This window comes from Pelophylax lessonae, assembly GCF_965119305.1.
Source record: "Pelophylax lessonae genome assembly, chromosome: 7".
NCBI lineage: Eukaryota > Metazoa > Chordata > Amphibia > Anura > Ranidae > Pelophylax > Pelophylax lessonae.
The window spans coordinates 106609206-106624186 of record NC_138774.1 but is presented as its reverse complement, the minus strand read 5'-3'; the positions used below and the strand labels follow the sequence as shown (position 1 = coordinate 106624186).

Sequence of the window (14981 nt, the reverse complement as noted above, 5' to 3'; positions counted from 1 at the left end):
TTTCCTTCCACATCGCAGCCCCCCTTTACATTAGAGTGCCCCTCCACATCATAGTGCCCCTTCTACTATAAGCCTCTCCCGCACTGTCCTACCTTCGGCAGGTTAGAGGCAATTATCAGCTGTTGGAGCTCTCTTGAGTCTCCTACCTGGCCGATGTTGTCATCCTCACAGCAGGGCAGGGGGGTGGAAGGAGCTGCAGATCTGGACAGAGGACAGGAGCTGCCCAACTTACAATGTTAACAAGCAAGTTGTTCATTTGAAAAGACTCCCACTCTTCGTCCTGATCTGCAGCACCTTCCAACCCCACCTGCTGTGAGGATGACGGCGGCGGCCAGGCGGGAGACTTGGTAGAGCTCACACAGCTCATAAGTGATGGCTGCGGTCCAGACCGGACTGTCACTCAGTACGGGCTTAGAACGCAGTCCACCATTTAGTGATCCCTGGTCTAGAGATACCAGCTTTTTCCTGCTACTGCAGTAAACCAGTGGGAGGGCAAAGTTGGTCAAAGCTGTGCAGTGTGCACTTGTCTGTCACTTCACAAGGGAGAAGGTACTTCTAGGCAGTTGGTGCCTAATGGGAAGGGGCCATGCAAATTAGACCAATTCTCTGTGCCTATTGGAGTCTTTGTTGTCAAAAAAGGCCTTTGCTTTTAGTGATGAGCTATGTGTTTTAATGATTTATTTAAGAGGTGGTTGAGCAAGAGGTTTAATTCTGCTTTAAATAGTGAGAAGGGTGCAGTCAAAATGTATCAATAAATAGTAAATTATCCAAGGGTCTCAAACTTTGGGGCATTTCTTCTATTTTTATTTAAAGGCTGTTGGGGGGAGTGGTGCCGACAGCACATCCCACTAATCAAATTTTGTTCTTGATAAAAACACATCAAACAAAGTATAAAATCCTCAGCATCGCAATCAGGATCCGATCATCCCCCGAGGCTGTATAGGCTTACGCGTTTTGAGGCGGTGCCTCTTCCTCAGAGCCTAGAGAGCATGTCTAAGCCCATGCTCTAAATAGTGGACAATGACTCAAAGAACCAGGTACAATTGGATAGGTTCTTTGAGTCATTGTCCACTATGTAGTGCATGGGCTTAGACATGCTCTCTAGGCTCTGAGGAAGAGGCGCCACCTCGAAACGCGTAAGCCGATACAGCCTCGGGGGACGATTGGATCCTGATCGCGATGCTGAGGATTTTATACCTTGTTTGATGTGTTTTTATCAAGAACTCGTTTGTGAGTATTTTTAATCTATTTCTTTTAATAAACCTGCCTAAAGCATGATGCACTAGGCCGGTGCGCCCTTGTGTTTGTCTGTTGTTTTAGAGTTTCCAGACCACTCTGGTCTTGTGAAGGCTCTGCAAGGCTGAAGCATTCCAAAGTTGCCGTGTCAATAGTTCTCGACATCTGCAAGTTTATAGCCAAGCTGGATAGAGGATTGCACCACTCAGAGCGCAGAGGACAGGAGTTTTGCACCAACGGTTTATTTGATTTTTTGTAGTCTCCATTGGAAGCCCATGTGACAAGGTGGTACAATGAGGAGTAGGGGACAGAACATCGTCACCCTATAAAAGACAGGGCTTCAACAAGGACCTCCATGGCAGGATCACCAGGCATTATTTCAACAAAAGTTGCAGATTTAAAAATCCAGAAAATGACTTTAGTAATTGAGTTTTAATATACTTTTATAAAATACGATCTACATACTAAAGTTATTAATTTTCCCTTTTAAAATAAAGAGATGAGGTAGGTTTCTCCTTACTGGAAATGCAAATCTTTGAAAAAGCCCTCTTTTATTCTGTTTATTATGAATATTCACTGTATAAAAAAGAAAAAGATTTGATTCATGAAACCAGAATCATTGAGTTATTGCTCTATTCTTCTCCTGATGTCTTAAAACGTGATTTAATAAATCTTCGATAACTGGAGTCACGTTTTTATACATGAATATCATAGAATAGCCTTACAATATACACGTGTCATTTCAGTTTGAATAGATTTCTGGTGGTGCTTGTGTTGGAAGAACGCCTATAAAAATTGCCTTAACCAGCAGATAGCAGGAAATCAGGCATACAAATTGTTAACCGGCTGAAGATTCATGTGCAAGCAGATGCGGTAGAGCATGACTAAATAGACTGCATAATTCATGACAAGCTGCAGACCAAAAGGGACAGTCTACTACCGCATTGATTTTATGACTGGCCTCCTATAGCTAGACGGCTAACACCTATAGGTTTTCAGGTACACGAAAATCTAGTGGGTCAGAGTTCTGTAGAACCTAGAGCCGTCAATACAAGGCACTGAACCTCATTTCTCAAAGTTTAGTTTAAGTAGAAACTGAATGTCTATGTTGCCCAAGTGTTCTACCTGGAAAAAAAAAATGTTTAATTCTGTTCAGTCAGCTTTGTAATCCAGGTACCCCTGCCTGGTTAGAAATGCCTTGCATTGTACAATTAAAGTGTTACTAAACCCACAACAGTAAAATCAGTCTGTATATGTTATACCCACTAAGGGGTTAAAGTGATTGTAAAGTCTTTTTTTTTTTTTAAATAACAAACATGTTATACTTATCTGCTCTGTGCAGTTGGTTTTGCCCAGGGCAGCCCGGATCCTCCTCTTCTAGGATCCATCATTTCTGCTCCTGGCCCCATCCCTCCTATCTAGTGCCCCCACAGCAAGCAGCTTGCTATGGGGGCACCTGAGCCGAGCTGCAGCTCCTTGTATCCATTCAGACACGGAGCTGCCATTTGGCCCCGCCCCCTCTCTCTCCTGATTGGCTAACTGACTTTGACAGCCGTGGGAGCCAATGGCGCCGTGGCTGTGTCTCACCCAATCAAGAGGGAGAGTCCCGGGTGGCCGAGGGACTCGGGGACATCACTGAAAAGAGATGGGGCACAGGTAATTATTAGAGGGTGCTGGGGAGCTGAGGGACTCGTGGACATCGCTAGATAGAGATGGGGCACAGGTAATTATTAGAGGGTGATGGGGAGCCGAGGGACTCGTGGACATCGCTAGATAGAGATGGGGCACAGGTAAGTATTAGAGGGTGCTGGGGAGCTGAGGGACTCGTTGACATCGCTGGATAGAGATGGGGCACAGGTAAGTATTAGAGGGTGCTGGGGAGCTGAGGGACTCGTTGACATCGCTGGATAGAGATGGGGCACAGGTAAGTATTAGAGGGTGCTGGGGAGCCGAGGGACTCGTGGACATCGCTGGATAAAGATGGGGCACAGGTAAGTATTAGAGGGTGCTGGGGAGCCAAGGGACTCGTGGACATCGCTGGATAAAGATGGGGCACAGGTAAGTATTAGAGGGTGCTGGGGAGCTGAGGGACTCGTTGACATCGCTGGATAGAGATGGGGCACAGGTAAGTATTAGAGGGTGCTGGGGAGCCGAGGGACTCGTGGACATCGCTGGAAAGAGATGGGGCACAGGTAAGTATTAGAGGGTGCTGGGGAGCCGAGGGACTCATGGACATTGCTGGATAGAGATGGGGCACAGGTAAGTATTAGAGGGTGCTGGGGAGGCTGCTACACACAGGGGGCTTTTTATCTTAGTGCATAGAATGCATTAGGATAAAAAAAAACTTCTGCCTTTACAACTCCTTTAATCCTCTGCATTGTGTAAAAAGGCTGTTTGATCCTGTCTTCTCTGATCCTCCCCTTCTTCCACTGTCCCCAATCCATCTCCTGATAAGACAGAGCCTTTGGAGACACTCTGCACATGCTCAATTTGGTGTGTATTGCTAGAGGTTTTTTTTTCTTTGGAGAGTGCATGTGATTAGCACAGGGCCAATCAGCACTGTCCAGACAGAGGGTCAGTAGTCCTGCAGGTTCATAGGACAATCAGAGGAGAATGAAAACTTCTCCTACAAGCTTTAACTAGACACTGATAGAAGTCACAAGACTGCTATATACTGCTGATGAAAAATTGTATTTACCAGTTTTTATTTACTAAAATCATTGCATTTCCATGGCCTGTGTATGGTGGGAGACTAGGTATAGTAAATGCAGGGTCCTGGGTTTAGTACCCTTTAAGTAATAAAACTTGGTCAAGAAACAATGCCAGCTTATGACATGGCAATGAACATGCAGGCACAACAATATATTCATGTGCTTTCCCCTCCTGTAAGCATGTCTACACAGCTAGACTGACTAACAGCTACACTGTGCACAACAAAAGTGCAATATTGTGGTTATTCTTGCTGTCCCAGCCTGGGTGCTGCTTTGCATAGGTTTACAGAACACCATTACCAAGATGGATTCATGTGCTTATATCTGTTGTCTTGAAAATGAATATAATGATTTTTATGATTGCATTACAGAACTAAATGAGTTTATATCTGCATTGAGGTCCGCTTTCAATCTGAGCACTGTAATAATCCTTACTGATAGTGTATTTTTCTATCATTGCATAATTATCATATATTTATATTCTTCTTTTTAGGTAGGTTACAGCTTAAGGAAGACTATAATGGGAACTCCGAATCATCAATGAGCTACCCGATTTTTATTATTGGCTAAACATGACCAAGTTATTACAAATTAAAGTATTTTCTTAATCATGTTCATTTGCTTATAATATCGAAGACGCAAGTTATTTACTCAGAGGATTGCACCTTTTCACTGTGATTGACATCTGTACATATTGAAGTGGAGAAATATGCAGTACATACATTAATGTCCTAGGCCTCTTCTGACTCTTAGATATTCCTTTATTGAACAAATTCTTCTCAAGACATGATATGACTACTCTAGTACAATCTGTTTAGTGAAGTCTTCTCTATAACAGAGCTATTGACTAAGTATATAGGGTGACTTGTCTTTTGGCAATATATTTACAGTATTTACTTTTATTTTTTTTCTAATAATCATGTTCTACTACTCCAAAATTTCCATTTAACAAGTCCAACCTAAAAAAAGACTTTTATGAATGTAACTGATTATGACTGGTGTTTTGGGAATATAGATAGCAGAGTTTTGATCGTTTGTATTTATCATGTTTCCTGATAAAACGTACAGTGTTATTTTATGAAACAATTGCTATTTGTGTCAGATCCCTCAATATGCCTGCTCCACCGCTGGATGGTCTGCTGCCAGAATATATGTAATGATTTACTAAAACCTGAGCACTCTGAATCTGGTGCAGCTGTGCATGGTAGCCAATCAGCTTCTGGATGGTCTGCCCCCCCCCCCCACTTCAATCACCACTGGATGGTCTGCTGCCAGAATATATGTAATGATTTACTAAAACCTGAGCACTCCGAATCTGGTGCAGCTGTGCATGGTAGCCAATCAGCTTCTTACTTCAGCTTGTTTAATTAAGTTCGGGCAATAAAATGTTGAAACTGATTGGATTCTACGCAGAGTTGCCCCCATGCTTTACTAATACTATAGTAGAGCAACATTAGTTGGTAGTCTGCAAAAACGCAACGACAGATCTGTTACTGTAATGGTTCTTTCACACGGTCCGCCTTCGTTGTCGGACTCCGTGCTGCTCAGCGGGGGGATCGATCCACCGATCCCCGCTGAGCAGGCAGGTGACAGCTCCCTTTCCGCTCTGCCTGCGGAGAGGGAGGTGTCAGAGCCCCACTGCTCTCTATGGGGGAATCAGATGAGAACAGACTGCCTGTCCGCTCTCATCCGATCCCCTGGACGGATGGAAAATAGGGTTTCCATCCGTCTGGATTTCACAGACAGGATCGGATGCGAATGGCAGCGGGTGTCAGCGGACATGTCACCGCTGACATCCGCTGCCCCATAGGGATGCATGGAGGATCCGTTCAGATCCGCCTAAAAAACTGACAGGTGGATCTGATCGGATCATTCGTGTGAAAGGGGCCTTACGAATGAGTACATGGAAGTGCTCCATGCTGCATTGCCACTTGGGAAGCCATTGACAGAAACAGCTGTCACAAAGTCAGAAGTCATCAGAAGCTGTAGATTAGGTTTGTGTAGCGGCTTGTTTGTATAGAACCATTTGGCTCAGTGCACCCTCCAGGCCTCATTCCCATAGGCATGCAATTTTATGCATTTAGAAGTCATTTCATATAAATGCATGTAATGATTTTGAATTGTATAATTCATACTGTGAGTTTACCTGCCTTCAGGTGCGTTTATTTAAATGGCTTTTAGAAAAAATAGAAATCTGTGTGTCCAAGGGTAGATTTGTTAATGTGTTTAAACACAGGTACATTTAAACGCAGGAGAAATTGATCAGGGAAGTATAACATTTATGTTCAATTTCTGCTGCATTTGAATAATGCAAAGCCAAAATGAATGAAAGATTAAAACCAGAATTCAGAGAGCACTGGGTAGGCATTAGAAATATGCATCAATCATGTCATTTTTGATGCCTGTGTACATCCGTAGACCTCTAGGCTTGTTGAACAAGAGTTAGGGCTCATTTATACTTTTACGAACATCATTTTTCTGCACTCAAAAAAATGCCAATCCCTGCCAGGGCACTCAGTAAACAGCTGTTTTCAGTGTGCCCTGTTCCCACTTAAACGCAACTTTTGCGTAACCTGCCACACGGGATGGAAAAATGCACACATCTTGCAGATTTCTGCATCACAGCTTATTCAAAGCTTGCATTTCTGTCTGTGTTTCTATGCACTGCTCAGCTGCTGTGTAGAAGGAAAAAATTAAATGTTACACCGTGACATTTCTATAGAGAAAAAAAATGCTTTAAAAGTGCAAGGCACCGTCGGCCAGAACCGGTACCTCCTGCATGATGAAAAGCAATGTTTTATCATGCAGGACGTGTGAAGCAGCTCTTATCTATGTATAGTGCTAGTTTGCATCCATGGCATGTTCTTTGGTTTTCAAATGCCCCCCAGGCAGAGAGAGCACAAAAAGTAAGGCTGGCCATACACGGTGCAAATTTCTTTCCTGAAGCCATGGGTTGCAGAAAAGAAATTTGCATGATTCCCCCATCAACACATACAGTGGTGACAGGGGAATCAGCCATTGTCCTCTCCTGACACCAGGGTGGGGAAAGCCATTCCTGCCAAGAGAAGAAGGTGATTATTGTTAGTGGCTATAGCAGTCACTTGCGATAATCAGGAGCGAATCCGGCAGGCTGGTTGTACCGGATTGATCAATCAATCAAAAACTTGGTTCATTCAGCCTGCCCATTAACAATTCAAATCTTGGCTGGTTTAGCAGGAATCTGAAACATGTATGACCAACCTAAATATGCCTGCAGAGTCCAGCACAGTCTAGACATTGCAAGCAACTTTGCAGAGCAGTACAAAGTGACATTTTTCTATTGAGCCATATAGCTCCATATAGTTTTTTTCTGCAGTGGATTCCAGGAAAGAGATCCAAGCTTCAGATTAATGCCTATATGTGCATAACCTAAGCCACCATATAATGCCCATATGTGCAATACCAAAGGACAATGTATGATGTGTAGTTCCAGGGCTCTCCTAAAATCTGCTGTGAACATGCCCTTTCCAGGTCAGTGACTTACAAATTGTGGGACAGCTCCCATACTTTGGCCCTGGCAGATTTCTTTTAAACAAGTGCAATTAAATAAAATACATTGAGTAAAGTGTGTGCATGTGAAAGCAAACAAACTTTGTCCTGTTGTGTGTCAGTATTGGACAGGTAGGGGTAGATGGCCTGTATCAGGCTGTACTTAGTACAAATAAAACATCCTTCTTTTGTTGATATGATACATTAAACTCTACAAGCAGTGTCTGAATGTGTGGCTGTTTTGCAGATCCCAATGGAGTAGGTGCATTTCCTATTTTTTGCATGGATTTTAGCGATACCACCAATTATATCCTAGTGCAAACAGATCTTAGGCAGACACTAGGTTGTCTACACATACCTAAGCCATGCTTGAAGCATCAGATGTATAGAACAGTAACATGATATAAGGGAAAACTAGAAAAACAGGGATTTTTAAAAGTAATGCAAATCAAAATCTCACATTTGTAGAAAATAACCCTCCAATAAACTGAAAATCCTTGCTTTATTTTGGACCATACCATGTAGTAACACAGCAGGATTCCCTCTTCATACAGCTTTCAGTTTTTTTTACTGAAATGTAGAAATTTCACATGCATTGGTACAATTCAAATCTGTAAAGAAAAGCGCACGCAACCTCGGGCAATAACGCTTTAATAAAGGACAATAAAACAGTACATTGGAATTGCACTCACACTTTTCCTTTAAGACAATCGCTTTACAGCATTCCAACAGGAGCTACTCGCTCCTCCCGTCCCTCCAGATGGTGACTCTGCGGTCTCCTCATCCGCGGCTGCCACCGCTGTATCCCCGCTCTCCTTCACTTCCTGTGTTGCCTGGTCACCGGATGCCGGTTCTAGTGCGCCTGCACACTATACCAACGTGATCTACAGCGCCTCAGGAGAGCCTCAGCCAAAGCCGGAGCCACAAGTTGTACGGAGCTGCGAGGTGGGGGATTCAAGACACGGGTGCACTGCCTCTGCTGTTACTATGGACAACGCGTTTCGGAGGCTGAGCCTCCTTCCTCAGGTCCCTCTTTGTACTTGTTGCATATCAGCATGTGCAGGATCTGTCCACATGCATTGGTATCTGCTTTTATTAAAGTATTGCATTTTGACCTTAAAATGTAGCCTGCGTGGGAATCCTTGTGTTTTTATGGTCACACGGCAGTCTGCCAAGCATATTAGACAACAGAACAACAGAGGTTTACTGATAGTTACTAGCAGACTCTAAAAGGTGGAGACCTCTTCTTGTTTCTACAAAAAGGCAGCAATGGAATAGGCGATTTCTTTTTTTTCTAGGAAATCCATTTTTATTGGGAGTGGCACATTTGTTCCACTATTGCAGTCATATATCCCGCCTCATCTGATAAAATACACAGAGAGGTATTTACTAAGACTGGAGCAGCTGTGCATGGCAACAAATCAACTTCTAGCTTTCATTTTCAATGCTAAACTGAACAAGTTGACGTTAGAAGCTGATTGGTTACTAAGTACAGCTGTTCCAGATTCTGTCTGTTTAATGAATCCCCCCCCCCCCCCCCATACAATTGAATTACTGGAGGAGTTGTGATACCATATTTTACCAGCAGGGGGCACTATATGTGAAATGTGGAATCCTCTCAATATTAAAAACCACCAAATGTGCAAAAGATGGACACCTCTGGGTCAGTACAGAAAGGGTCCTGATGCAGGTGAAGAATTTCTGTTTGGAACAAAAACCCTGTTTATTTATGGGTATCCATGTGTAGGGCAGGGAATTAAACATTGTATACTTGCTATGGGGATTTTACCTTCTCTTAGGAAATGGAAGCTGTACAAGTTTAATACATGTATGCAGCATGCACATCTGGAATTATCTAAAGTTGCATTGTACTCAATAAAGGCTATCAATTTCTAGATAATCATTAATATGTGTGTTTTTAATGATCAATGAAATTAGTCACAAAATCAACTGTTTACAGGGTCAGTCACCCAAACCAACAATAGAACCTTTTTTATAATGTATGCTATAGGGGGCTATTTATCAGTGAATCTTGGATTCAGACATTTTTCATTTGGAAAATGTGTGAAGCTTGGATGAAAACATTGATAAATGGACCCTTGAGTAATATAGACTCTACTTGATTTAACTATCAATATTGCTGACCTCTCTTTGGCAAATTGTTTATGCCTTGCCCATGAATTCCCGCATCAATCTTGGCCTAATGTGACACTAAACTCTGGCTAAAAAAAATGAAAACAATTTGAGTATGTATTCCTAAAGTGTTACTAAACCCATAACAGTAAAATCTGTGTGTATATGCCATAAAGCATGCTTGTTATACTCACCGTGGAACCTAAGGGGTTAATCCTCTGCATTGTGTAAAAAGGCTGGTTGATCTTCTCTGATCCTCCTTCTTTTACTTCTTTTACTGTCCCCAATCCATCTCCTGAAAGAACAGAGCCTTGGGGCACTCTGAACATGCTCAGTTTGGTGTGTAATGCTAGAGAGTTTTTTTTTTTTTTTTTCTTGAGAGGGTGCATGTGTTAAGCAAAGAGCCAATCAGCACTGTCCAGGCAGAGGGTCAGGGGTCCTTCAGCCTCATTGGTTAAAGCTTGTAGGAGGAGTTTTTATTCTCCTGATTATCCTGACACTGATCGAAGTCACAAGACTGCTATATACTGCGGATGAGAAGAGGTATTTAGCAGTTTATATTTACTAAAATCATTGCATTTCCGTGTTCTGTAGGAGACCAGATATAGTGACTGCAGGGTCCTGGGTTTAGTAACAATTTACCTAAAAAAAGTTCCCTCTATTGCTCTCTGTCTCCTCCGTATCTCCAAACTCCTTTTTTTTTCTGCTTTGATCCATCTCACTGTTAGAGGGTGCATAATTTTGTTCTCCATGGTCCCACTGTATGTATGAATGTAGCCACTCTTTCTTGCTTGCTTCCGAGATACTAAGGACTTTGGGATGTGTAGTGTACATAGAGCAATGCACATGACCACAACTAATGTGCAATGCTGTTTCAAACAAATGGAAGTGAGAGGACAGTTTTGGGAGCTCATGGAGGTTGTTACAAAGAGACCAAAAAATATAAAATGAAACAATTTAATGAAAAATATAGGACCATTAATCAGTGGATGTGTATGGTTTTTTGAGAATAAGGATGTCATTTAGTGTCACTTTAATGGTATGCATGCAGGATGGCTTTCTTTGCCAATTGGGGAGATTTCCCTTCGTTTTCTTTACGGGTGATTGGTGTCAGACAGAACTGGAAGTGAGTGAAAATCTCAGAAATATGGAGAAAAAATTAAGTTCTGATACAGGTTCTAAACCAGCCTTTATCAACCTTTTTAACACAGAGGTTTCGTTGAAATACAATGTCTGCAAAAAAATATCTACTTATTAAGGCTTCCAAGGAAATTTTGATAAACATTTTATAGAAAACAATAAAAAAGAAAAATTAAAACTCTTATTCTAGACTCTTACGCAGCTAACTTTATAAAAAATACATTTTATTACATAGAAAGTATAGAGACACAATGGGGGAGATTTACTAAAACTGGTGCACACAGAATCTGGTGCAGCTCTGCATAGTAACCAATCAGCTTCCAGGTTTTATTGTTAAAGCTTACTTGAACAAGCTGACGTTAGAAGCTGATTGGTTACTATGGACAGCTGCACCAGATGCTGTGTGCACCAGTTTTAGTGAATCTCCCCCACTGAGACAAGTTAAAAACAAAGGTATACCTACTAAATCCAAGATACTCCCAAAATGGTCTTCAAAACATACAAAAGATCCATCTAAGCGTGAACAGTAAGGCTTATTTATGAGAATAAATAAAAGAATACTTGGCGTATTTGACAAACACTCTATATCAAAAATATATTTTACAAAAGTAACAATGAAATGAAATCAACAGTAATGTAGCCAAAAAAGAAACCCAATTAGTGAAAACTGAACTGTTTCCCTGGTATTTAATGAAAAAATGCCCACGTACATTACAATGAAGTGTCCCTTTACATTGGTGGTCAGTGAAGAAGGATCCATGTAGATTGTTGATCAATGGACCATCTTACATTACTGGTCCTTGGGTGAAGAGCCCCCTTACACTGATGGTCAGTGAGAGCAGGGTCCTAGTGTGCTGGTGTGCAGTGGGAAGAATGTTCTTTAAACTGGTGGTTAGTGGGAAGAATATTCCTTACATTGGTGGTCAGTTGGAAGATTGCCCCCCTTACATATAGCTAAAAAGAACATACACTATATTGCCAAAAGTATTGGAACACCTGCCTTTACACGCACATGAATTTTAATGGAATCCCAGTTTAATTCCGTAGGGTTCAATATTGCGTTGGCCCAACCTTTGCAGCTATACCAGCTTCAAATCTTCTGGAAAGGCTGTCCACAAGGTTTAGGAGTGTGTCTATGGGAATGTTTGACTTCCAGAAGGTCAGGCAGTTGTCCCAATTCTTTTGACTAAATATAGTGTAGGCATCAGTAGTAAATTATCTGAGATGAGGAATTATCTTATTGGTCAAAAAACCCTAGGGTTCCAGTATTTTTCTAAACCTTCCCAACTCTAGCCTAAACTGATATTTATCTCTAATAATAATAGATTAATTTTAATGCACAATATTTCACGTGGACTTGATGTCTAAAAGTAAAGGCAGAGTTCATGGGTTGTCCACATAACCAAACCTACAGGGGTTGGACAAAATTATGGAAACAAGTATGATAATAGAACAAATGAATGCCTGATTATGGTGTTGGACTGCCTTTGGCATCCAAGACGGCCTGAGCTCTGCTGGGAATTTACAAATACAAGTCTTGGATGGTGGAGAATGGAATCTTCGTTCAAAAATCCGGGTCACATTCCTGTGCAAAGTTGACCATATCGACCATGCTTGTGCTTATCAGACCATGTTTTCCTGGAAACTGTAAATGCCATCATAACCTTTAAAACTGTACCTCACATCATCGCAAATAAATTGGCAGCTTTAGTCACAGATGCACCAGCTAAGCAGGCACCAACAATTTGTCCTCTTTGAAACCCTAGTAAGCTCTGACATGACTCCATATTACTAGCAATGCATGCAGTGAATGCCGAAAGTAAGGCTTCTCACCTGTTAGCTAAAGCTGGATACACACTATCCAACTTTTTTGGTTAGATTTCCTTCAGATTTACCTTTTCTATGTAGTGCAAGGGCCTGCCAGATTGCATACAAATTGAAAGTGTTTAGGTTTGACCTCATATTATATGGTTTTGGTAAGTTTGAAGGAAAAAGTCTTCAGAAAATCTTATAGTGTGTATGGCCCATAACTGTCTCATCACACAGCGCAAACAAAATGATGTTACATTCCTTCTGCTTTCAACGTGAAACATGTCACTTTCACACCTGCAACCATGTGTTTCCATCTTTTTGGTCCAACCGCTGTACAATAAATTGTTTTAAAAACTTACAGCGTGAAGAAAAATAGCAAAGAATTGGATTCCCCACAAGTTGCCCATTTAGAGCTGGACAGGTAAGAAAGATTTTCTTGAGTTTCAGGAAAGCCTAAACAACATGGAACTAGGAAGTTCTGGGGAACCATTTTGTATAGTACTATTATTGCAGCTTTATAGGAGAAACCATTCGCTTGCCATTAAGATGGTTCACAATTTTCCAATAAACACCACAACAAGAGACATCAGTATTGAATGTAGAAGTACAGTTGAGTTTCATTGTTTCTTCATGCCAAGTATTGCCAACACACTATCTAGCTTTAATACATGAATGGCTATCTTCCTTGCCCCACCTTTCTGAATATAAAAAGCATGAATGCCTGCCCATGCCAAGCATTTTGTTTACAAAAAGGTTAAGATACATTCTGGAATGATAGTCCGATCATCAACTTTTTATGTTTGACTGGCTGCCAAGAAACAAGATGACACTCACCTGACTTGGCTGTGTTGGGTACCATTCTACTGCCTTACCTCTTGGATGGGAACATTTAGTGCTGTTCTAATTTATTGCATTCCTACTTGAGTGTACACCTGGAATCCTTCAATCTCTTGTGCACTGGCATGAACAATAATAATGTTCAACCAAGCCAAACCAACCATGTTCATAGAACAGCTCCAAGAGGTGCTGAATGTTTATGGACAGATACATGTTAGTCATCTAGTTTACTGTGTATGATTTCCTTTCACTATTATTTCTAGTCTACATCTATTATTCTGGACTAACTTGAAGCTTGTAAATTTACTTTGTGAAGATCCCCCCCACATTTATTTACTTGAATTCTGTGACACACATTTACTATGCTCTTTGAGTAGGCACTGCTGTGTCACACAATTCACAGAGCCTGCCTTCTGAACTACAAAGGTATTGAGAGGAGGAGTTTCAATAGGTTGAGTCAGTACATGAATCACTGTTTGCAGGCAGCAAGGTACCATGGGACATGTAGTCCTTACAAAGTGAACTGCAGAGGAGAAGCTGCAGAGAATCCAGGAAGTTGTGAAAAGAGGTGGCAATTTAACACCCAGAACTCAGAACATGAAAGTGGATTTTTCAAGGAAGCTTATATTGGACTGTCAAAAATAACTAATGTTTGTATTGTTATTACAAGTTATGAAATAAAGGTGTATGCTGTGACCATAGAAACCCTTTAGCTCCAAACTGTTAACCATAAATTGTGCAAATATCTTTCCTGCAACCATGGGTTGCAGAAAATTAATTTGCATGATTCCCCCATGAACACAGACAGTGTTGATTGGGGAGTCAGCAATTGTCTTCTCGCAGCGGGGACAGTGATTATGGCTAGTGGCTATAGCCGATATTCCGTCAGGCTGGTACATTCAGCCTGCCCATTAATGGTTAAAATCTGGGCTGGTTTCTGCTGAATCGGCCAAGATTTGAACCGTGTATGGCCAGCCTTAAAGTGGAGACTGCTCCCTTAAATGAGCGGCTGCTCTTGTGACAGTGACTCCTGCTATGCGCCACTGTCAATCAAGCAGGGCAGTGCTGAAGGGGGATGTATTAGCCTGTGAAATTACAGACTGTCTACGAGAATGCAAGCACTTCATGTGTTGGCAACTTGGCAAAGAATCCTGTAAGTCCCAGGGAGGAAGTGAACACACAAATGGACCACGCTAGCATGATCTGTACCAGGAAAGAATGGGACATCTCTGAAGGAGACTGGCAGGATCACATTTACTGAGACTTCTTATCCTTATTTAAACCAAATCTGCATACCGTACATGATATTTGTGATGCATGAAGGAATGAAGTCACTAATTTTTATTATTTTAAAGTTTATGCACACTCTGATATGTGTCAATGCTTTTCCTCTCTACGGGGGATTTGTTTGTACATATAGTTTATTGCTCAAATAAAGATATATATTTAAAATATATATGTATTCTATACGTACAGTCTCTGTATTGGAAGTTTATACTTTCTTGGCACAATGCCCCCCTGCACTCTATCATGTCTGTGCTTTACCTTCACCCTCCCTCTTTGGTATAGAGATCATCACTTTTG

At 41.6% G+C, this 14981-nt stretch overlaps 2 protein-coding genes across 2 annotated transcripts in view; one reads left to right on the top strand and one right to left on the bottom strand.

Annotated features, from left to right (window-relative positions):
* The window catches only part of ZNF185 (zinc finger protein 185 with LIM domain), a 202507-nt gene extending 197778 nt beyond the window's left edge, over positions 1-4729 (top strand). The window contains exon 42 of the mRNA XM_082264384.1: positions 4445-4729. The gene's annotated coding sequence lies outside the window, so the exon portion shown is untranslated. The remainder of the gene's footprint in view (positions 1-4444) is intronic.
* Positions 1-14981, bottom strand: part of LOC309560740 (endothelin receptor type B-like) — a 476715-nt gene that overhangs the window by 126391 nt on the left and 335343 nt on the right. The window lies entirely within an intron of this gene.